The 26185-nt window shown below is 38.1% G+C and overlaps 1 long non-coding RNA gene across 1 annotated transcript in view; it reads right to left on the bottom strand.

Moving 5' to 3' along the window:
- The window catches only part of LOC144083506 (uncharacterized), an 81614-nt gene that overhangs the window by 27349 nt on the left and 28080 nt on the right, over positions 1-26185 (bottom strand). The window contains exon 2 of the long non-coding RNA XR_013303565.1: positions 24007-24208. This is a non-coding gene — a long non-coding RNA (uncharacterized LOC144083506). The remainder of the gene's footprint in view (positions 1-24006; positions 24209-26185) is intronic.

Raw genomic sequence — 26185 nt, 5'->3', positions numbered from 1 at the left:
AAACAACAACCATGTTTCTGAGAAGTCCTTGACCAAGACACTAATTCTTTTCCGTCTTTATGAGCGCCGCACTTCGCTTCGCTCCGCTCTGACCTCCTGTGCAGAGAAGAGCGTGACTAAACAATTTTGCAGTTTTAATTAATGGACTCTTTCATTAATATAAAGAAGAGCTGTTAAATATCCTAGTTAGAGTGGGAAACTTTTTATTCTGCCCTAAATGGACAATCCATGTATTGGAGCCTATTGTAACACTAAAAGGTACACCTTAAACTGCTTGTTGTTAAGAACATCCACTGGTTTGAAGCCTCGTTACGAAAACTGTGAGACCGATATGCGAACCAGTCATCCACCATGTACAGAGATTTGCGAAACATTTTTTTCCACAACTAATATTTTTTTCCTTTCTTGTTCTGTGAACGTCAGCATCAAAGCCTTTTGCTTTAGAAAAATGCATTTCCCAGGTTAACATGAAGATTCAATAAACGGGCCTCTGCAACAAAAGTCAAATACAAAACTGAAATGTTAATGTTGTTGAATTTTTAAAAAAAATGTGGAAAAGAAAATCTAGTGCGTGGTGTCTGAATGACTTAGTAGCTGTTAGTATGGGGAGGTGTGTTTGTTTTGTGAAAGGGTTATACAATTTGAATGAGAGGTTGGGGAGAAAGGTGTGAGAAACAAGTTCTGATTGCTCTTATCGTCTGGGTGACAAGCTGAACTTCTTCTCACCTGTGATGTGTTTGGCTCCCCCATGAAAGCAGATAAGGCAAAGCAACAAGCTGACCTACTTGAAGCAAAAATCCCAGGCCAGCAGCACAAAAAGCACACAGATTTCAAATGTAACGGTCCTGCCATTGTTCCAAGAGGTAGGCAACTTACTGAATTTGTCACTGTAGATCAGGGGTGTCCAAACTATTCCACAAAAGTCGCAGACGGTGCAGGTTTTTGTTCCAACTAAAAACTTGCAGCCCTTGTTTTCTTCATCTTATCTAATTTGTGAATAACAGTGTTAATTTTTTTTGAAGGGCCTGGAATCGTAAAGAACTGAATCATGGCAGACTTTGTAACTAAAACTTTTCACACCTGCTGGCAATTTGTAGTCCGTAGTGTTCAATTAATTTATCGTTCATGTAATAGGGAACCAGAGTAAAACCTAAGCCGGCAGGGAGAGAATATGCAAACACTGCAAAGGAAGGACAGGGTCTTTAATTGAACCCTTAATCTCAGACCTGTGAGGCTACGTGCTAACCAGTCAGCCCCCATCACCCCTATTTGTTTACTACATGCTATAAATAGAAGGGCACTTGTCTGTTTTATTTAGCCACATTTCCAGCGGCACCAGGTCTCTGCAGACCACAGGTGCTAGAGCTTTACTTTGTCCTCATTAGCCAAACACATTCAGTGAGGAAATAAAAAGGCCCAGCTTCTATCAAGTTGAACTGTATCGAACTTAATAAGGAGCAGAGACCCGTGAAATCTACAGGGTAGGCGACACAGGCCAAATAAGAAGATACATGAGTCTGACAAGAACAGGAGTGTATATTAACCTTTTCATATTTCTGCTATTATCATCCAATCATACTGATATTTAATTGGGAATTCAATTTATAAAGCCCAAGACTCTGAATATAATCAGCAACATGATCCACAAAACAACAGTCATTTTAAAATTTAAAGTCTGGTTTGAATGGTCACTTCAACCTAAAACGTTTAGAAAATTGGATGATCACTTACACAAAATGTAAGCTTCAGTTTTACCTCATGTTGTTTTTGTCTCTTCTCGTCGATTTTGAATGTGTTTTGTTATAATATGTTTTTTCAAACTATACTCCATACTTCCCTTTTGAAAGTGTTGACCTTGAAATAAAATGAGCGGCGATTATTGACTGAAAGTCTCCCATCTCCTTTGGCTTTCCCTGTTCGTGGTTGCCACAGGGCATCATCCTTTTTTTGGAAAGCCAGTTCCTGCATCCTCCCCTCTAACATCAACTGCCCTAATGACTTTCCTCATTACAGATGTCCACCTTCTCTTCAGTCATCCTTCAACTCTATTGCCTGGTAGCTGCATCTTCATCATCATTCTGCCAATACCCTCACTATTCCTCAGCTATGGTAGATGGACACTCATTCATCTCAAATTTTGTCACCAAAACATCTAATTTGGGCTTTTTTTAATGGCCTATTTTCCAAGATACTCCCCAGCCCAGTCACTTCTAAAGGGAACCTCATCATCTCAATGTCTGCTTTCTGTTCTCTCTGCCACTATCTCTAATCTGTACATAATGGACTCACCAATGTCTGATAAACATTTTTCTTTATTCTAGTAGGTATTCTTCAATTACGTGCTACATCGGATGCTTTCATCTGTTCCAATATATGTGGATATGTTTCTACACTTGCAGTATTCACCATTGATCTGGACTACTGTATTTAAACTTCATCACCAACACCATCTTTTACATCTTCATTCTGTTAGTATTTTACTCAACTAACGATGCCATTACTATGTGATTCCTTTAGTTGCAAGTTATGTCTATCCCCTCTTGGCGATTGGGGAAGTGGATTAGCAAGTACTAAGTGCATGGTCTTCAAGGTTAAATCCAGCTCTCTGTCATCCTATTTCCAAGTCTGATATAAATAAATCCAGTGTACTCCTGAACATCATTGTCCTAATCTTAAAATGTAAAAGAGTAAGAGGTTAAAATTCATCCTCTGACTTTGTTCAGTTACATGACATTTGCAGATGTTCCAAGATTGGGCAGGTACATCCAAAGCATCCACTATGAAAAGGCAAAAATTGTGACAAGGACTTATACCGTGCGTTAAGGGATCATTCCCGCACAATGTTGAGGTAATACAGCAAGATAAGAGGGTGCAAATATATGTATTAAGAAGGATATAAACGCAAACGGATAAATTCCAAACGTTAGCCCTAAGATGGTTTGATACATAGCTAGAAGTAGATCTTGAAGAATAAATTAAACTTAACTGTCAACATTTTACAAAGGCCAAGGACAACTTCATCCTGCATTTTGCAGAGTCTTCGTGACGGACATTATGCCTCGGCACAATCGCAACTCTGCACAATACAAAAATGACAGAATAATATTTACAAAAGGTGACCTGACATATTGTGGATGTAATGAAATGGCCTTATAACGGAATATTTCAAAATAGCAGACTTAGAAATTATCATTATTGTGCAAGTAGAAAGTTTCATCCATTCCTTTTTACATTTTTCACTTTTAGGATAAAATAACATGGTAAAAATATGTTAAGGTAGCTTTTAATTACAAAATTTCACTTTGTATTTAATAATGTAAAAAGACAAATACTAAGTAAGTAAAACATTATAGACTAACATTCTGTCACTGTATTTAATAATGTAAAAAGACGAATACCAAGTAAGTAAAACATTATAGACTAACATTCTGTCACTTTGTATTTAATAATGTAAAAAGACGAATACTAAGTAAGTAAAACATTATAGACTAACATTCTGAAATGGATTGCATTCAATTCATAGAGTTTTATCATTGAAGGACTAATTCTGTGTTGACGATAGAAAAAAAACACTACTTTTGATGATGATATGTTGTTAGAAAAGTTCCAGAATCCTGATGAAGTAACAACTGTTTTCTTTTTGTATGGTATAGAAGTCGAACTTCAGTGCATTAACATGGGCGTACATGGGTCAGTCGTATCAATTCTCCATGGCAGGAGGCACAATTGTTGTCAAATTGTTTTACAATTGAGCTTATAAAATAGTTATTTCGTAGGATTATAAAAAAACAATCGTGGTGGAAATAAAAGGTTGCCCTGTGTTTCTCTCAAACTTGGCACCACGCTGTTATAAAACCGATGCATTAACACGACATGTCCCTTTTTGCGATGAAACCAAATGCCATTTAAAGAGTTATCTGAGAGAAGCGAGAAACAAATTGATTTTTTTCTCCCGCCTCTGGCATCTCATCGGAGGAACAACAATGTCCGATTTTGATTTGAGAGGAAAAACTCAGGAAACTGACATGACAACAAATATTCTTTGACACCTGTTTTACTGATGTGCTCTGTATGTCCTCCACTCTGACTCACTGATACTTCTCTCCACCTGCATGTCTGGCTGATGTGGCATCACATTGTTAATCGGTGTAGTTACCCGAACATCCATCTGCCTTATTGCGACTGTTTGCCTTTTGCCTTGTCCTCATGTCATCACCTTTGCACCTTTCAGTGGCTGAAATACGGTGCAATTTGCCATCAATGCCCACTCTTAACTTGGTTTTGACACTTATGTCCACTGGCTAATGTGACTCATTCCGACGATCCAGCCATCTGCTGTTTTGAACAAAGACCACATCTCCCGTTGTATTTGTTCCATGGTGTGTTGAACATTCTCCTTTGTGTTTGAGACTTGGCTTTACATTTCTACCATCACTAAACGCCTTTTGCTGGCAGATCATTGGTTTGTTCATTATCGGAATACTGCAAGCTCTCCCCTGGCATGCGCAATAGTCATGATACATGCAGATAATTATCTAGCAGCTCTTGTCTCTCAGGTGGTCAATAATAATGTGACATTAGTCTGATAGAGTGGAGGTGGATCCAGTGTTATTGCAACCCCATAGGGATTTACATGATGTGCTAGGTGCTATATTGCCGTTGTACCTCGTGAGTTGTTACAAAAGTGAGAGGCATAGTTGTCTAATAGGACTTTTGCTGCTTGAAACGAAAAGCCAAATCTATGCTTGCGGCCAAGGGGACAGACATAAAACCACATCGCTGTGTAATATATGGGAAGAGGAAACAAGGAGATTGAGGGTGTAAAATGGTTGAGGACAAAACAATGGAAATCACACACAACCTGCTGTCCAGAGACATATACGGTATAAAACTATTGCACTATATAATTCTTTTTCTCGTTTTGTACTCATGATAACAAAAGAAAGCAGCACTCTTCCAAAGCCTGATGGGTAAAAACTGTGAATTATGTGGGCTGTGAAAACTGGAATTGTTAAAAAGGGACCTAGATCTTTATGAATGAGCATAGGTTCTTTCTTGGCATCTGCTGAGTTTTACTGTTGTCTATCACTGGGCCAATCAAATGGCCTCTTTGGTGCGTGCTCTCCACAACTTTCTCCTTTTCTCAGTGAACAGTGATGAAAATTTCGACTCTTTGGAACCATCTCCTTAAATTGAGAGTGGATCTTCAGTTTTCTTACTTTGTTTTCTTTTAATTCGAGTTCTTTCATATGCTTCCAAATTATGTGCAAGTAGATTTTTATAGAAAGAAATTGTAAGAAAAAACAAACATACATACTAAATATATCCTTGGGGTTCTACAAATGCTTAAAGTTGAGGTTTTTTATTTTATTTTACATTTCCCATAAATAATAAATTCAAAAATAAATTGAATTATCAACCAGGCATGGCTAGATATTTTTAAGGCACACATGGTAGCATAACCTTAGCATAACCTCGAGGTGTTCTTATCTTTGCCACATGATGTGCATGTTTAGGATGAGCTCATTCTCTCTGAGAAAAGGTCAAACTTGTGCATAATGGGATCCACGTAATACAAATACAAACCAACACACACATATAAATAGGGCTTCAGTCTTAATATCTTTGTAAAACTACTCTTTTTGTGATGACAACTTAACAACAGTCCCAAGAAACTAACAGAGCCCGCACATAAGCAATCCCATTAACATATAAAGACAGAACATTGGCTAATCTATCTAAATGAGTCTGCATAATGGTGCCTATATGTCGACTGTGCAATTTGGAAGTGCAATATAAACATTCTCTTCAGTTCACCTAACATCCAATTTGTATGAAAGTGAAAAATTGTTGTATATTTATGGGTTCAGCCATTGATAACTGTGGGCCTTAAGTGGTGTGTTTCTTATAAATACAACTATAATTGTAAGCCCCCGGTCTATTTTTTTTCCTGATTTGCATGGAGAGTAGCGTTTCCTAGAAAAATACACTTAATGCCATTCTGTTGGCTGTCCAAAGTCAAAATCAGTTGAACACATTAAATGAATTGAACTCATGATATGTAAATAAAAGATGGTTTTATACTCCATGGTCCATACCGCCCATCCTTGCTGGAGCCTAACCCGGCTGTCTTCGAGCGAAAGGCAGACTACACCCTAGACCGGTCGCCAGTCAGTCGTAGGGCACACAGAGAGACAAACGACCATTGACACTGGTTGAATGTGCCTTCTTAAATTGTAACATTTGTCGAATTCTATTCTGCTTTTTAATGACAATCAATCTAACACCAAAGTAATTACTGCAAATTTACAGGCAGAAAAAATTAACTACACAGACTAATTATTTGGCAAACTCTAGGCAAACTGTTTGTTTTAAGTAACAATGCTCCATGTTGCTTATCACTTGCCTGAAATTAAGTAATCACAAGTGCTAAACCAAGACAGTTATGTTGCCACATTACCAGGAGAAATGTGGGGTTCAGTATCTTGCTCAAAGATGCTTTAATATGGCTACCAGAGCAGGGGAATCGAACCCAAATCCTTACAGTTGTGAGATAGTTAGTATACCACTGAACGAAGACTCTCTAAATATGAAATACTTTGACTCAATTTATTCACACCTACAAAAAGCTACAAAAATATGCGAAGAAGATAACAAAAACGGCACATAGAAGAGCCTTGGTCGAGATTCAAACCCGAGACTCTTGATCGTAAGGAAGGTGTTCTATAACCGTTACCTCTCCCTGCTAGAAATTTACATGCATTGCAATTTATCAACACTTTTCTTCCATAAGTTTGTTGCTGAGCTTGTGTTATCTATTCCACATTCCTCTTAGACTAGCTCGTGGTGATTAAATTCTCCACTTTGTGGTTTGGGATTTTATTTAGCAATGGAGTAATGGCCAAATCAATAGTTACACATTGGTGTGGCTTGACACACACAGGCACACACAAATATGGAAAAACATCCATTCCTTCGAGGCATAAAATAATGGCTCTACATAATTAAGGAAAACTGACTGACAATTCACTCTGCTCATATCCTGTTTTATATTCATGTAGAAATTCATTAGGCTACCGAGGAGATAAAAAATTATCAAATGATGGTAATCTTAAAACAGATGTGACATATTTTGGCTCCTTGCCAAAATGAGGGCTATAATCTTGTATTGAACAGGCCAGATTTGGAATAACTTCATTTGCTATAACGGTCCTTTAAAGCGGTACAATATAACTGTGGCAATGGGGCTTAGTTAAATAAAAATGAGCATTCAAGTAAAATAGTAGTGCAGGATTTTTGGAATGGATAGAAAGTTAAAGTTGTGTGAGTAGTGAAATAGGAACGGCAAGCTAAAAAAAGGATTAGCCATGCGGCGAACCAGAAAGGTTGAATAGGTAATGAGGTAGAAGAGCCAGTAATGCATGAGAATTGGATAAAGGGGCTTAACTGGCACCGTGCACTGCATTGATTACCTCTACCTGCCATTAGTTATATCCAAACCTTGACTTTTGTAAAGTCGCGGGGGTGGTAGTTGGGAGTTAGGTCGAATGTAGACAGGAGACGAAGACTCTCAGAAGGATCATTTGATTTGGCATAAATAAGGAGCTCTTCTCAGTGATTATTAACATTTTTATATGTAGTATATTTATTGAATTGGGTTTTCTCCATGTGCTCCGGTTTCCTCCCACATCCCAAAAACATGCAGGGTAGGCTGTTTGAACAATAAATATCCCCCAGGTATGAGTGTGAGCGTGAATGGTTGTCCGTCTCCTTGTACTACATTATCAATAATAGAAGAAGAAAAGTATATATTTGTGAAAAGCAATGTTTAGCGGATTAAGTGGAATTCTATAATTTCCTGTGGTACCATTGTTAATCTCCATTTTAGCTATTAGGCAAAAACATCCGAGGTTTTAACAGAAACTGAGATGGCAATGACAATATTTATGTAACTAAAATATGTCAAAACAAATATATATTTAAACATCTTAAAAGTGATTTCAAGAAGTTTTCCCATTCAATAGCCAATAAATAATTATAATAGCCTTTCTGATCATATCAAATTATTAAGTGTCTCCATTCCAATCACACTTCCATGAAGGTTAATTGAAACATTTTCTAGCACCACAAGACATCCTTTTACTACAAGGTGATCTATCCCAATAGCCTGATGCTTGCATTTAGAAAAATAAGGTTGTATGGTAACAAGAAAGCAAAAACCTAAAAATACCCAAAACTATAACACTGAATGATTTTCAGTATTAATACATTATGTCAAAATTCCAGGCGGTATTTATGCCAAGAAGGACATAATGGGGCATAAAACCCTGTTAGGATCACACAATTCTTAAATACCTTAATATGTGGTTAGTTTCTAGATAAAATCATTTTGTACGTACATTTCATTAGCGCATTAAAAGATTGTTACAATTAATTGACATTTTATCAAGGTGTCTTGCTTCTCTCCCTCAGTCACCTTTTCACTATTTATTCCATCTCTCCCTACTTTGTCTGTCTCTTGCTGTTCACTCAGTACCAAATTGCAAGGTTTACTGAATGAGATTTAATCCGGGAGCTGTCAGGCAGATGGCTGATACCGATCAATCTCCAGAAAGCTGGGCGCGTGACTCAATAGAACTTGGTTTCTAACTCATCTAGTCCTATAAGTACGGTATGCTTTAAAGAGACTTGATCATTGATGCAGAAGATATTAATTTATTAATTTATTTGTCATTGTATTTCCTTCCATCCCTCTCCTCAGACTTTAAAATTTGTCAAAAGTTTCCTTTCCCTCTATTGAGCTCGGATATTGTTGGGAAGAGAAAATGCCCTGAAAGAGCTTAAAAGAAGAAATTTTAAAAGCGAAAACAACGCCGAGATATGAAAAAAATTGACAATAAAATTTTTGGTCGAAGGCTCATACAAGTACAGCCCAAGTAAAAAAGGGAAAATTTACATCGTATATGTCTTCCTAAAAAACATCTTCCACGAAAGCACACACTTTTTATTGGATTCAATGTCTGAATCAGCAAAAAAAACAAAAAAAAACCTAGTTGTCTCTGTATGGCAAGGGTGTCAGACTCGGGTTAGTTTGCGGGCCGCATTAACGTCAACTCGATTTTATGTGGGCCGGACCATTTTAGATATAATATTTAGATTTTTTTAAATAAATGGATTAAAAGCCCTGAATATTCAGTTTTTTATAGATCTAAAACAATGTTTATTGTAGCTTTTTTTAAATATATTTTTAGATTTTACAAAATGATTTTTGAACTAAAAACACAGAAAAAAACTGATTAAAAAATTACAATTATTGATTTAAAAGGGGGAAAAATCAGGAAATTTAATATACATATATACTCTTCATTTTAATTTGATCCTAAAACAGAAAGTCGGCACTCATGATTTACTTTGTGGGGCCGCACAAAATGATGCGGCGGGCCAAATTTGGCCCCCGGGCCGCCACTTTGACACCTGTGCTGTATGGTGATCAATGTACAGAGTTGTCAATTTTATCTCCTTTCAACTGTCTTCCCGCGATAACGTCACACTGGTTAGTAATTAATATTTGGCCATTTGTCTTCGGACCTCCTGTGGTGTGGGCAAGCAAAAGCAACTTCTCTTTAATACGTGTGGGAAATATTTAACTTTGGGTGACAGGTTATATCTACATTTACTATATAATTAAAAAAAGACAAAATGATGTGATATTGGGAAAGCAAAGAATTTCCACTCTAATAATGACCTCGAGCAATCCTTTCAAACATTTAGAGTGCCTAATTATATGTAACTTTCTCTGGACTATAAATGTTATCTCTGCTTTGACACTGTTGGACAAAACTTACTACTAAATCACTTTGAAAAATGTATTGGTCTTAAAAGCTTGGCAGGCTTTAAATCTTTTCTCCCAGAGAGTGCTCATCTAATTCATGGCAATGTGACTTGTGGGAAATTGTAATGCCACTTGTGGAGTACCCCAGGGCCTCAGAATTTAGTATTTAGTGTTTCTGTGCTGTCGCTTGGCAATATCATACATAGATTGCATAAATTACAGTAGATTTTAATGCTTACTTGGTTGTAAAATTAAGTTGCAGTATCCTAGACGTGTTTTGTTGAGATCAAACAACGAATGTCCTGGAATCTTTTTACTTATTATATCGTAGTATAAAACATTTGGCTTTCAAATTCTGCTTTCCATGGCTATATACACACTTAAATATATCCACCCCAAGAGGGTTACAGACTGACTGTCTTGCCTAACCAGCTATTGATTGCTCATTAACTACAAAAACAAATGTGTACCTGTGGTTTACAGTTAAATGTATTTATTTATCAACCGTAGATTATCTGTTAATTAAAGAGACAGAGGATTTGGCAAGAACGTCAGAGGAAGTGGTTGATCATTTATAACGTTTTTTTTCGTGTTAATTTACAAATACACTCTTGATAGGCCTGGGTTTCTTTGTTTGTAACGTATAATCAGGAATGGTAATTAGGAAAAAAGGGTCACTGTAAACTCATTAATATGAGAGTCCTAATGTCTTTCCTCTAGATATATCTGCAAAGTGCGGATGCGGTAGAAAGACTACTGGGAGCATTTGTTCTTATTAAAATGATTTTAAAGCAGCAAGTAACCACACTGGTGACAGTAAAAAATCTGTCGCTAATCAAATGGCCATTATTTCCGGCCACTACACCAAGAGGAGTAATTAAAATGGCCATGGAATAATTACTAAGGATTTTAGCTAATTATAGTCAAAATCTTTGGAGGACCAATCTTTATCCATTTAAACCATTTACATTAAGGTAAATGCTAACTAATATCACTAAAAGAGTCAGGCTTCATTCTAGATTGAGTAAAAATCAGACCAGAACTCAAGATCATTTTGTCTAATATCAGAATATTAGGACCTAACATCTTGTGACATGCTTTTTTTTTACGTTTAACTACAAGTGTTTGGGCGTTAGGCTCTGTAGGGCAGTCCAATTTCTGAACCACAACAATACATTTGTCAGGAATACGTTGTGATGAAAGGCCTTTAGTCCTTTTACTTAGCAGCGACAATATAGAGAAATTCATAGTAGCTTATCAGCATATTTTAAAGAAGCTAAACATATACAAGAAACGTTTACGTCCAGCCTATTTGTCATTGTGCTCATATGTCCTATACACTTGTCAAACAGGTATTCAGGTGGAAGGCAAACACTTTCAGAGCTGCAGTTTCTGAAATTGATGTAATGTGTCATATTCCAGCCCCTCCTTCCTCCCCATCACACCCTCTCTGTATTCAATATCCTCTTCTCTCATCACCCTCATTCTTTTTCGAGGAGGTGAGCAATTCAAAACTCTGCAAAGTGATTTGATTCTGCAGGGGCAGTTATTAAATTTGTTTGCAAATCTCAACCCATTTCCCCAGCCACCATGCCTCCCTCAATCACACCCTCTTCCCTACTAACTCGCTTCCCCTCCTTGCTTTTAGCCCTCTGCCACTGTCTTGAATGTTATCAAATTTCAAGCTGGCAAATAGAGAGACAAAAAAGAGAGGGAGTATAAAGCCCAAGGAGAGAAATAGATTATTTTTGGGGGAAATATGGCCACTGAAATGTTCTCAGACATGGAGAACTCTTTAATAATATGTTTTATAACAACATTCTTTTTCGTAGTCCTTCATCTTACACTGCAAGACCATGGATGGGATACAGAGAGCAGAAGGAGGCAGTGATAAGATGTGGAAAAAAGGGCTTAAAACACAGATGAAAACGGCTGGTTGAGTCCAGTTTTACTTAAATCAACAGAATTCATTCATTTTCAACGCCGCTTATCCTTGGCAGGATTACGGGGTGCTGGAGCCTATCTGCCCACACTGCCTGGGTACTCGGACGTTTTGTCGAAAGACGTTTGGTCCCTGGACGTTTGGGCGACCGGACATTTGTTAGAACGGACGTTTGGTCGCCGGGTTCGCGAGTCCCAAGGTTTGAGTCACGAGACTTTCATTTGTTTAACCCTAACCCTATTCACTCAATGTTAAATAATAGTCATTAAATCCCTATTCACCCAATGTTAAAATCTATCAATTGCATGCGAACCCGTTCTACCAAACGTCCGTTCGACCAAACGTCCGTTCGACCAAACGTCCGGGGATCAAACGTCCGGGGACCAAACGTCTTTCGACGAAACGTCCGGTCACGCACTGCCTGCACTGAAGTCAAGCAACATAATTGTTTCATCGCAAAATTAATTAGTTAAAGGCACAAGCACATTAAGTCAGTCACATGCACAACACACTATGTAATCAGACTAAATAAAGATACATGTTGAGCATTGGCTGAATTCTATTGCACCCACTGGTGGGTTTGTGGTGGATCATTTTTCACCATCAAGATAAGAGGATTGATTTTTAACATATGTTGCAATAAGTGGAAATAATGAAGCATGTAGAGTTTGCAAAAGGGCTTTGCATGAACAGAGGGTAGGAGGAACTATGATCCTGTAAATCCTATGAAACTAATAAATGTACCATTCATAATACATAGAAAATATTCTTAGAATGTCCTTTGTAAATAAACAAACAACAACCACCGACTGAAGCCTTATCCACAGGCAAGTCAGGATTCAGTCTGGCGGACGGACCTACCGGGATAAAAATGAAATTGACAAATATAGGGGAGGAAGAGAAGGTGAGATATATGAAAGGTCTGCTAAACCACTTTTCTTCCTTCAAATCAAAAGCGGAGTGGTTTTCCTATCTTGCTGTTAAGGGAAAGATATGAGCCGGCTTTGCACTTTGACAGGTTAATGCACTTGGCAATGAACACACACACTCAAACGTAGAAGTACACATGAATAACAGCTGGGTAAGAAGCAGGGCAAATACACTCGTGTGGCGCAACAACGCATTAAACACTCATACAACTGAAGAAAGCATATGAAAAAAGGTTGTAATAGTTCAAAGGTCAAGCCATAGCCGGTAAACATTCATTCATTCATCTTCCATACCGCACATCTTCGTAAGGGTTGCGGGGGTTGCCAGAGCATATCCCAGCTGACTTTGGGCGAAAGGCAGACTATACCCTAGACTGGTCGTCGTCAATCAGCCGTAGGGCACAGAGAGAGACAAACGACCATGCACACTAGGAATCATATCGCCACCAACGGGAATCGAGCCCGTGCCTGCCCGCACCAAAGGCAGGCAAGTGAACCTCCACACCATCAGGCGGCTAGCCTGTAAGCAGTTTGTCAATTATCATTGTCCAGCTATCGCATTAAGAGAGTGCTTAAAAGGGGTTGTTTTAATAAAGCAGCTTGAAAGCTGCACACTAAACTGCACATGGCACATGTGCACTTTTATGCTATGTTGCATCCCCTGCAAGAACGAGCCTCTGACTTTTCAAATGATCCAGCTGACAGATGAGTTGACAGATGGAAAAAGAGAAAGTCCAAAACTTGGCAGAGATAATATAATAATTGTTTCTGCATTTTGATGCCACTGAAAATTCCCTAAATTAATGCTACCAGCAGTGGCAGGTGGCATCTCATTATACTCGCTCACACACACACACTGTAGCAGTAGAACAGACCAGAGGTATTTAAATACAAGTTTTAGACAAATATTGACAGTCTGAAACACGCTGACCCAATCAACACATATCACCACAACACATTTGGTTCATGGCTTTGCTAAGTTGTTTTGATTCCACTGGAGCAATGAAATCAGAATATTTTTAATTATAGCGCACCTGCCATATGGGAAGTGGCCACCTTGTGCACCTCACGCAGACTTCTTCAAACTGTCACTGTACACACAAATAACTCCAGACTATCTTGAATTATCCTGGAGCTGAGCCATTGCCATTCTGGTGATTCCATATTCTATATTAAAGATGTGCATATTTTTAGAATGCAAATGTATTACATTTTATGTTAATACATTAAATTTTTGGAGATGGATGGATTATTATAAAACATTTGGCTTGGTTTAAAAATGAAAAAAAAAACTCACACTCAAATAGAGTCTATTAAAGTTGAAATAATTGCAGTGCTGCTATTGCTTATTCCAGTGGAAATGCTTATTAATGGTTACAATTGTATAATAAGAAAGTAACAAAAAATAATAACAAAATTATATAATAGTATGAAAGTGGAAAATGGATCATATGTAAGCAACACAAAGCCCAGACAACATTAGGAAAATGTAATCTAAAATTTTGGTGTCGGTCATGCACATCTTTTCATATTTTTCATGAAAGCCACACTTTTATTTAGCAAAAGAGTTGCAAAATGCATTTATGAAATTGCTAAAGTTCAATATGACTTTTATTTGAAATGGAAACAACCTTAGACACATATTTTCCTGGGTGACCCCAAACTTTTGATGGGTAGCATAGTTGGAGAAACGAGCTAGGAACCCCAAGTTTTGCTGATATCAACTAATCCCTCCTTTGGGCCAGCCTAAAAAATATCCTTGGATCTGAGGAGGGGAAAAAAGAGTTTCTTGCTATAACTCTACAATTCAGCACTTTCCCCCTGAAGTTTTTGTATGTTTACAGCACTTATCTTTAAACAGATACCGTGTATCTAGAACTAAATCACAAAAATGGCTGTATTGCATAGAAGAAAGCAAAGATATAAATAGAAGATAAACATCATTGGGACAGAAGTACTCCAATACTGTAAAGTACTAATGTGCCCACTACGTTTATACATTCACAGACGATTTGTAAACTTTTTAAAATTTTTAATTTTTGTTTCCTTTTTTTTAACTGCACAGGAGGAGGATACATGCTGTTGACAATAGATGAATGAATGTCATAAAAATGAGGTTTTTTTAGATGTTCTGCAAGGTTAACATGTTTAGTATACATATTAAATTGGGTACACGATCAACAACATTTATTATGTTTTGTTAGGTTGCGTCCAGAATGAAAAACTCTTGAAAAATGTTTATATTAAGACCAAATCTCCTTAGCAGAGAAAAGTAAAGAAAGCCAAGATGAGATGTGAACATTAGAACGAAAGAAGACAATTTAATAAGAGGGCTTAAAATAGGAGAGAATGACAGCACCCGCTAAGCTGGGAGGCGATAAGGACATGCTTGGAAATTCGGCCAGGCATGGCTCCGAGGTAAAATTGGTGGTAAACATTTAGTCAACCAGAGATTAGAGACTCGGGTCCCTTTGAACAGAAGATTGTCTTTCCCTTTCCCCCATTTTAGAAATGAGTTAAGGTGCCCTCCACCTTCTGTATGTGCCAAATTGAATCGATAACTAATTAACACTGACTTTTTTGGCAAGTTCTCCCTTCTTCTTTTTCTGGTGCTGTGAGTTTTTGTGTTGTCTTGTAAACAGCAATCTTGGCCAAAACAGCTGGGATGTGCAACAACTCAAACACACAGTAGGACTGACAGAGATGTGTGAGACAAGATTCAGCTGGGCGCAGATCCACATGCTCATACATTACTTTAGCACTCAGACTTCTCATGCGGTTTGTGAGCTTGCAGTTGGCCCACACATTCTTGGGAAAAAAAACCCCGAAAAAATAACAACTCGATCCCATCCTTCCAGTTTTCCCACTGACAGACACGCACAATCACACGCTCATGGCTGGAAGACAGTGTGACATTTTCCACCTGTTGATGTAAGTGTTGTCTTTCAAAGGACAAAGGCACGTCTGGAATGGAGATAAATTGCACCAATGAGAAGGTCAGGTACATCACTACATAAAAAGGAGAAAGGAGTGATAGAAAGAAAGGCAACAGGACAGGCAAAATGAGATAGATGACAAAATTATAAACACAGGAGAGAAGACAGCTAGCCTCGGGCTTTGAGAGGATTGATGTATACGCAAAAGCAGTCGGCACAGAGGACCCCATCATCAATCTTTTTGGCTAATCAGAGTATGGCTGAATTATTGATAATGAACCTCATCAATAATTGCATGGTGCGTTTTGGACCACGAACCATTGCCAGGGTGGAAATGGAGGCTTGTGCTTCAACACAAGCATCAGAATCACACACTTGTTTACACATTCTAATAAGCAGTTTAACCAAGATTTTGAGGAAGTTATGTAGTTTATTTCACCACGTTTATCAAAACAGGAAAAAAAATGCAGATACTATTGAGCACACATTCAGGATATAATACTTAAGCATTCATAAAAAGTAGTGTATATTTTACCCTGGAAAATGGCAATTTCTCGGAGTTTACTATCTTTAGTCAAGACCCCCAATCATTTCCTTTTCTATTAATCCCCTCACTTCTCTTCTTGGGTTGCTAATGGTTTAACTTGCCATTTTAAGGGCTCCCTGTTTGAAAAAAGGCCAGCCCCTCAGGGTGGAATCTAACAAGGACTCATGAATTCAACCACATTTCTTTAGCCTTGAGCTTCCTTTTACTGACATTCTATTTGTGCAAGGGGCCATCTTATAAGTAGCCTTCGTTCTGTATAAAATACAACCATATCAAATGGTCTGTGTGGCCTGTGTATGTGTCAAGTGCACTTGTTCACTTTCCGAATTCAAGGACTCCGACTTCTTTTCCCAAAACAAAACTTTATAAACTCAGAAGATAAACACAAGTTATGGCAGCACACAGCAAGAAAATTTGCATGAAAACGAAAAAATAAATACAAATAACAAATAGTTGAAAATAATCCAAATTTTTATTACAGAATTTTAAATGAGCAGAATTGCTCATTTCAATAGTTTAATCTCCTTCCACACATTCTCAGACTTCCAAACATTTGACAAAGATTAATTACCTCAAAGCAAGAAAGCCTGGTGTCCACTTTTTCAATAGGATAAATTAGAAAGTTTGCTTCAAAGCGTGTTTGTTTCTTGCTAAGAACATTGTACATTGTGTGGTCATGATAAATAATTATTAAACCATTAGACTATTATTCTGTGTAGTTTGTTGGTTCAAGACTCCTGGGATGACTACAAATATACATAAAATGAACTAAAATTCCTCAGTTGTACCAGAAATACTTAACCTACTTTATACTTTTTATTCTGCTGCAAGTATGCCTCTTGATTAGAAACAAAGTCACATTCATTCTTGCAAATAACAATGGCCTTTCCGCCCCATTAATTGCTCAGAGATTGTTGAAAGCAGCTATTTTTAACATTCTGTCCTTGGAATCAGTGTTTCATAAAGATATTTTAACGTCCCTCAAACTAGTCACGAGTTTTATTTGGGGTAAGGGCGACGCCCTTGGGTCAGCTTCTCTCTTCTTCATTCGATAATGTTTTGCAATTAACTGCCTATGTTCCATGAAAAGAACACTTTAACCTTTTGTACATCTATTAGTCTTTGTAAATCTCTATATCTATGAAAAGTTGGGGCACCTCTGAATTTTCAATATTTTCCCTTTTCCGTGTTTGTGTTTTCTTTGCTCTTGATCAATGGCTCCCTACCTGTGGTTTGTCTATCTGCAGATTACACTGCTGTCGACCATGTCTGAGTGTTTAAAAAGATCAATAGGTAAAATCCTTTACAAAACATCTATCTTCAAAGAGTCAACGATTGTGATGAAAGGTCACATTTTGGCTTTATGCTACATAAGTGGTCTTTGCTTGTTTTCTTTTTTTTGTTGAGTGGCTTACTGGCGTCTATGGCAACAAAGCCAACACGATCAACAGTTGACGAATGATGTATGACAACAGCGGAGTGTGTTTACTGGCTGTCTATGCGCTTCCGTCATGCCATCGAGGTGGCGTGAGGGGGTCTCCCAAATTACATTTAAAGGTACGACAAGCATTGAATGAGTAATAAAAAAAGAAACACAATCATGGCAATACACCCCCATGTAACTTTAGTGATTGATTTATTTATCTCAAGTGTTGTCATCTTTTATTATGTTTTATATGTTCAATTGAACGTTATTCAGGAATTTGATCTGTTCTTGCTGTGATAACAAGACTGTTAAAGACAGATGATTAGCAATGCTTCTAAATAGTACAGTGACACTAGACTACTTACTATATCAACACATTTTTACCATGCTCAAAGCGCTGTACATTAGCACCCATTCAGCAACACATTAACATACCATTGATGCTGCTCCCATGCAAGGCACTGCAAATTAGGCTTCTGTACCCAAGGGCATTTCAAAAGTGGGCAGTTGTGGGCTGCAATCGAACTACTTACCCTGTGGTCTCAGCACAATTCGAGCTACCAACTGTGCCACGACCGCCCCTCTCTTTATATATATGTAGCTTTTTCTAGTTTGACAGATTCTTTCAGGCCTCCTTTCGTGCCGATTTTTTTTGTCCTTGGAAAGGGATGGCCCTCAACCATGAGATGCAAATAAGCCTCCCTTTCTGCATCATTACTGCACTGCACTGCACTGCATAAACAACATTGCCTCTCAGGATTTTGTCCTTGGCTTGAACCAGCTATTGTGTGAGGGTTTTAGTGGGTTATAAATGCATTTATATGTTACGCTAAGAGAATATATTTCTGAGATTCTGAGACAAACCGGCCTTGCCATCGCATTTCACCTCTTCTTTGGTTTTCAGGCTCAGTGTAGTGGCTTGGCTCATTTAGCAAAAAAAAAGTCTCATTTGGAGTCTGTAACACCCTTTGTGAAAGAAGTCTGCTCCTTTTGTCTTCCGCTGTTGGCAGAGCCAAGAAGATGTGTGACTACTGACAATAAGATGCAGTAGTCGAGAAATGTTAGGAAAACTAAGGTTAAAACTCATCGAAGTGCAGCCAATGAACACAACGAATTTAGATTGAATAAAAATAATGTGCCTTTGGTTTTTGTCTTTTACCAAACCTATTGTGCATGCTGTGGAAGTGAGCTCAGCCAAATCCAGTAATGGACCATTAGGCAACTATACAAATTAGTCGCCAACTCTGCCTTTCATCGTTTCAACTTTTCCGCTTTGTCTGTTAGTCTGCAGCTTTCTTGAACACACTCTTGCCTGACCCACACCTGACATGTCTGCACGGCTCTCTCCTTGATCCCACACAACCCAAATCTAGCTAGCCCACCTACGCACACCCGCACTCTTATTAATACACTTGCATACGGCTGCATCCATGACTTGCACCGTGTTTGTTTCTGGGTCCTCCAACCTACTCGATGTAACAATAGGCCACCCGTCTATTGGGACAGCTGGTTCTGCAGGGACCTCCTTCTTTTCAGCAATTTTTTCCAGTTCTTCCAGGAAGATCTCGAGATGTTCCCAGGCCAACTGGAAGACTGTTTCTCCGGGTTTAACATGTGGCCTCCTCCCAGGTAATCTACTTTCAACACCTCACCAGGAGAGCATCCAAAGGTCATCCTAATTAGATGCCCGATATCACCAATGCCACCTCATCTGGCTCCTCTTGGAAACAATGCATAAACTGCTTTGGTTGAGTCAAAATAAGAATTTTCCTTGAAAATTTGGCTTTTCATTGAAAAAAAATATGAAAACAAAGGTTTTTCAGAACCTAGGGCATCAACAATGATGTTAGAATTGCAGAAATAAAGACAATGGGTGTATACAAAACTGTGTGTGCATGGTTTTTTGTGTGTGTGCAGGAACAGGAAACACAAGAAAATGCATATAGTGGAAGTAACTGTGAGAAAGATATAGAGCAATGCACTGGGCCAGGGGGAGTATGTAACCAGGAACCCAATCTGTGACTTGATGGTGCTCCTAAGCACAGAGGCTAAATCAATTTGACTGCTGCTGCCTGTGCATTGAATAGGAGGTGAGGCTGATGGGGTAAGAGGGGGAAGAAGTCAGGAAAGAAAAGATGACTGGATAAGGATGTAGCAAGGGAGTACTTAAAAGAAGACGAGGCGAAATGACGAGGTTGAGGAGCGGACGCCCACCGAAGAGAAAGCTGAGTTAAGAGTGGCAGAAATAAACTCTTGCTTTGAGATTTACTCTTGCACATTCAAATGGAAATTTGAGATGCACATGTCGAGCATCCATCCTGCTCAGAAATTAAAACCACTGTAATACACAGACACATTGACAAATAGACAGAGATGCTGTTTTGATACTCCTTGAACAAAACCAAAAGGTTTTGCTTTCGGATTACATGAATACACATTTGAGACAGGATGAACACATTAGACCCTTTTCACCAAATGAAAGCCTTGAATTTTTCATTTACAACATTTCCAAGTAAAAACTGTTGTAAACGAAACTCTCCACACGCACCTATTGCATCGGCTATAGAATCTTAACTGAAATCCGTGGTTTACAAAATGGGAAGCACACCTCCTGGGAGGAAGATGAAAAGCTTTTGCAAGAGGGATGCCTCAAGGCTGGAGTGGTGACAAAAATGAAACTTTGGCAAACTTTCAAGGCCAAGAAAAAACATGGGTAGGAGTGACACCCACGTATTCTGCTTCTATTTTAAAGTGGACTCTTTCCATCTCTGTATGACGTTTGGTTAGGGGCACATGTATGATAACAACATCATCTTAAAAGTCTGAATGTCATGCACGTGGATTGAGAGATCCAGATGACATTTTCAATGAGAAAAAGAAAGCCTGTATGAAGTCAACCAGGGAATGCTGCAAGAGGAAATCCTCTATGAAAACATCAAAAATGAAGCGGGAAAGTTGCTGCTGAAAAAAGACAGCACAACTCGAATATACGTACTTTATTCTCTCAGCTACACCAAAGTTTCAGTTCTCACTCACAGATCTTCTCTTCCCTTTATCTTTTGCTTGTTCTATTGCTTGCACAGTTGTGTTTTCTTGTACTATGTCACTCATTTACATCTGGAAAAATACGGATTTTAAGTAGAGAGGATAACGAATTCATTCATTTTTCCCCACCACTTCTAAGGGATCATGGAGGTGCATGAACTATCATATAGTTGACATCAGGGGAAAGTGGACTACTCCCAGAATTAGTCAACAGACAGTTCACATGCAGAGCCAGACAACCATTCAAACTCCGTCACACACAAGGGAAGTGATCCCACCTGGTCTTGACGAAATCCCTAGCAAATGCACCACTACACAATCAGTGTGTTAGAAATAATTACCAGCTATAAATAACATTTGTGTATATATAAACATAATGACATATTTAACACACAGCGCAAAGTTCATTTTCGTCTACTCGTGCCTTTGTGACCTGCAAATTTGCAGTTCAGAACTCATTTTTATGGGTGTTATTTTTATGAGCGACTGCAAGCTGGCATCCACCAAAACCTAGGAAGCAACCCATAAACACACTTCTATGTGTGGAATATATCAAATGATATTTCGCAGCCACATATAAAACCCTCAAATTAACATGGAAATATGTCCCTTCCCATGTCAGTCAGGCAACAGCAAGTATCTTTGTTTATAATGCAACCAAACATGGCTAACACATTATTAGTTGGGGGGGAAAATAGCCTCCTTTCTATTTGCTAATGACTCTCTCTGTCTTAAGTATAGTTTTGCATCTTGGAGGTGATTCGAAAAAACAATAACATACCGAAAAGACACTGCATTATGTTTAAACTTCATCATTTTAAGTGACACACTGTCTAATCCGTGACCGGACGTTTGGTCGCCGGACTTTTGGTCGCTGGACTTTTGGTCGCCAGACGTTTGGTCACCAGACGTTTGGTCGCCCGGACCCAAACAACCGGCGACCAAACGTCCGGCGACCAAAAGTCCGGCGACCAAAAGTCCGGCGACAAAACAAGGTAAAACAACACGGTATAAGAGTTTGTATGTACATGAGTTGTCCCCTTAGGAAGGGACGTCAGTCAGGGTCTTAAGTTCTCCAACAAAACACAATAAAAGTACAGAAAATTTGGAACTTTTCTTTAGCCTAATAATTAATAGGGCATTAAGTATGACTAAATAATAATTCACAGTTTGTATTTAGGGAATTTGACCCACAATTTTAAATGGTAATTATCAATAACCTTCCAGGCGACCAAACGTCCGGCGACCAAAAGTCCGGCGACCAAACGGCCGAGTACCGTCTAATCCACCAACAGTTATTTATTGTTTGCTTCTCCTAAATAGACCCCCCCTTCTATGCTTTTTTGGGGGGTTGGAGGGGTCCAACATATGAAAGCACAAGACGGGTGAGGTCAGCATTTATTCATGATATATTTCCATTACACAGGTTTCCCCGAGAAGATCAAATATGTGCCATGAAACCATTCCCCATCTATCTATATTTCAGTTTCTAATTGCATTTTTACCGTTGAGTCGTTCAACTTAAGCCATTTTCACTTTAATGCTGTTCTATACTTTGTGATATTACCGCTATCTTTGCCTATTGGGATAGTGCTGCAGCCTAATTAGAGTCTTGCACAGACTTCAGTCTAACATATGGCTATTGACCAGCAGAGCAAAATGCATTAGTTATTGTGTAGCAGGACATCTCATTAATATCCTACCCCTTTAAGCACAGAGCAATTAAGGAGATTAAGGCCAAGGAGTGATCACTACAGCTAATTACTCGGCTGTCCTGCCCTGCCTCCCAGGCCGTGTTTACCATGTCTCACGTCATTCATTTAGTATTTCCTGTCTCATATTGTGGGTCCCCATGTATGATATTTTTTTTGTTATTATTTCCCTAAAGTCATTTTACAAGCAGTGCATTAATCAAGGCGGTACATGTTGTTCTACATTTATTTTGGAGGTGCAATGTTTGTGTGTACGGGTGCCTTGATAGGGGTTATATTTTGAATGCAGTCTTTAATTTTTGTGGTGTACAGGTCTAAATACATTGGTGTTGTAGGCCAAAAACAGTGTTTACTATCATGCTTATAAATTTCGGGAAATAGATTTTTTTTGGGGGGGGAATAACCATTTTTAAAATATCAAATGTGAGTTGTTCGTAGTTAAAGTTGAATACAACAGAAGTGTATCCAACAAATGCAATGCAGTGGTTTATAAAAGTATTTTGAACAGTCAATCTTTCGCATACAACTACTCCATTTCTACCACACTGGGCTAATATGCTGCAATTTTCCTGAACAGTAAACACGATTTTAAAAATGGTTGAGACTTAACAAAATTCACTTTCTGCCTTCCTAATCCTACTGTTGTTGTTCTCTCAAAACATTGACTCCATCCCACTTTTGCTCAATTCTGTGCGGGGATTCTTAAAACCATCAATAATATGAGCTTTATCCTGCCAGTCATTGGTTCTCCAACACGTTAAGGACCCAAGTCACACAGCAAGGACAAATAACTGGGTTAGGCTTTAAGTATTCTTGAACAACTTTTGTGAAAATGAATAAAACTCATTATTTCAGTAACCATTGATTTTCCTTGTTCAATGCAAGGGCAAAACCCACAATTTTATCCACGTGTGGACTTCTTGACCTCCATTGTTTGCAGGGTACCACTGCAGTTTTCTACACATGAAATTAAATGTGAGTTTTCTGACAGTGAGTGATGCTTCTCGCTGTGGAATACATTGTTTCCTGACTTTGCTACCATGTCAAAATGTTGTCTCTTTTCATTGCAACAACAAAACAGGACATGTATGCATTGATCAACACCAATCTCATTCATCTTAATTAATCTATGACAGCCTGTATGTTTCGTTCACTTTGATTAGCAGGCGCGTGACGCAGTGGACCCTCATGATTCCAGCACAATCCATTCCACAAACAACTTTGTAACATATCGTATCATGAACGTATTTTCTCGATAAAAAATACTTCCAGTTAATGGGCGCAACACTTTCCACGTTACCCATAAATCATCATTTAAGGCATAATTTTTCAGGGTAAATAATCTGTCAACAGAAATCAAAAGTATAACAACAAAATTATTGAAGAAGTACTTATAATGGTGGCTTAAGTCTTAAAATGGCATAACATAATTGCAAGTAAGCCAAACAGAACACGAAATGAAGCACACTAGCATAAAATTTACCTATTTTCAAGAAAACTGGGGCACATGATTATTGTTTAGATGCATGCACAAATGATTCAAATGCACTTCGATGCCATTCTGGTGATGTGAAATATTTGTATACCACCTAGAAAGATATTTTGGGGTGTTAAAGCCAAAAAGGGTACTCACATACCACCAGGAGGCACGTTATGGCACCATAGAAGCAAGAGTGATGATTTCTGGATTTTGAGAGGTTGTGTTGTGGCCTTTGGCTGCATCCAATAGCCTCCGCACCTGACCTCTGTGACCCCTCCTACAGGTGGTGAGCCCATGGGAAGTTGAAACCAAACCTTTCCACTCAGTTGGATTGGATTGGATTGGATTGAGTATATTATCTAAAAAAAATCACATGGGAAGAAATAATAATGAGAACAATTTACTTTTCCCTTAAAGAGAGAAGTTGTTTTAAGAGGCTCAAATGCTGTTTATATTCTCAACATATTTAAAGACAAAAATGGAAGCTGTTGATCACTAATTATTGAGCATGCAGTGTTGGATTCAAGTATAAAGAGAGGGAATGAAAAACAGATGAATGTAGTTAACACTGTCTTTTGTGTCACTGACAGTTTGCTAACATATCGACACTGTCTCATGTTTCACACTTTGAGGAATATGCTTTCCTTGCAGCTTCAAAAGGTGTCAAAATTAGTGTTGCCGTTTTAATTCTTGAATGATACCATTTGAGATTAGAATATATAATATTATTAGTCATTATTATTCTGATATTTGACACCCAAAAAAATCAAACCAGTTTAATTAAACCCATATTTCTTGTCTATTAGTCCTAAAACTGTAACCAACATTGATTCCCACCTAATGATACACTTACAATGTGATAAAAAATATATATTCTGACAACAACAAAGCTGACCTAGTAAACTTTCTGTCAGTTTCTTCTTTCTTTGCATCACTCTGATTGTCTCAATCAATTGTTTTCTCTCATATTGTCCTTCAACTATTCTTCTCTTTCTTGTCAAAGGGGGGCAGTGTTCTCATTTGATATGTTGGCCCACCTCCTTGATTTGCTGCTGAGATGTTACCATGGAAACAAAAAGACTACATAACCTCAATTAGAAGTTTCCTAGACTTTGTGTGAGTGTGTTTAGTAGTTGTGAACATGCACGAGCAGGTCTGTGTCAGAATGCTTATGTTACATTTAAATTTTAGTGACACTTAACAGTGTGAACTGAGTCGAGGGATAAGTTGTTCCCTACTCACGCATGTAGAAACACTCGACACGTCAGCAATGCCTGCACTGTGCTGCACTTGAAAATGAATGAAAAAGGAAACTCAATCCCTAAATTAAAATAAGACAAAGCAGAATAATTAACATATGTGGCATGCTACAATGGAAATTGATGTTTTAAATAGGTTTGAAGAACATCTCAAAGCCTTTTGCATACCATGTACTATTCAGATGATCAAGAAATAGGTAGAGGTTATTGTTTATCTTATTCTTTGAAATGTCTCTCTGCTAAAAAAAATTGGTTTCCTATGTGGAATTTGCATGTTCTTCCCATGCCTGTACAGATATTCTAAGTATACAGGCCGAATAAGGACAATGAAAAATAAAGTTTTATCAATGTGCTAATAGGTTTTTTACAGTCTTTTCTGTCTACAATGTTGTCATCATATGCGATCTTTTTTGTATAAATGATATTTTACATAATCATGTTCATATAGCAGCTCAGGGTCACAGCCGTATTTGTCTGTGGAATAGTGGATTATGAACAATGGTGCCTTTATAAGTCTTTCATGCACATATGTATACAATTGTGTGACCATGATGTCAATTGTAAACACAAATTACACACGTACAATAGGCTAAATTCCTCACAGGTTCTCAACATTTTTAGATCATTGTCCAAACTGGCCGAAATGTTGGTTGTGCCATTGTTTTACTCCATTCCCTAGGAGAGCGTACACTATAATAAAAAATAAAAAAACAGGACAGGGAAAATGTAATAAAGTGATGACTCCATAGGAAATAGAATTTAAATCCATACCCCAAGTTGTAAATCTCTCACGAGCAGGAAGCATTGTTTTAAATGCTCAGTGCATTTGGATTAACGAGTCAGCAAAGACAATGTGCGTGGTCAGAAACATTCTCATGTTGGTCTGGAAAAAAATAGACTGGTATGTGAAACTATTCCTGAGTGAGCCATAAAGTTCATGCAGTTTTTGTTGTTATTGTTTGTAAATCCACATACAATTCCAATCCTGAGTATTCAGAAAGCTTCATCATTATTGAGTCAATTAACACCACATTTTCATGTTACATAATTCACTGAAATTGTAATGCTAAAAATGGT

Source organism: Stigmatopora argus, chromosome 10, assembly GCF_051989625.1.
Source record: "Stigmatopora argus isolate UIUO_Sarg chromosome 10, RoL_Sarg_1.0, whole genome shotgun sequence".
Classification (NCBI taxonomy): Eukaryota; Metazoa; Chordata; class Actinopteri; order Syngnathiformes; family Syngnathidae; genus Stigmatopora; species Stigmatopora argus.
This window is presented reverse-complemented; position numbering and strand designations above follow the sequence as displayed.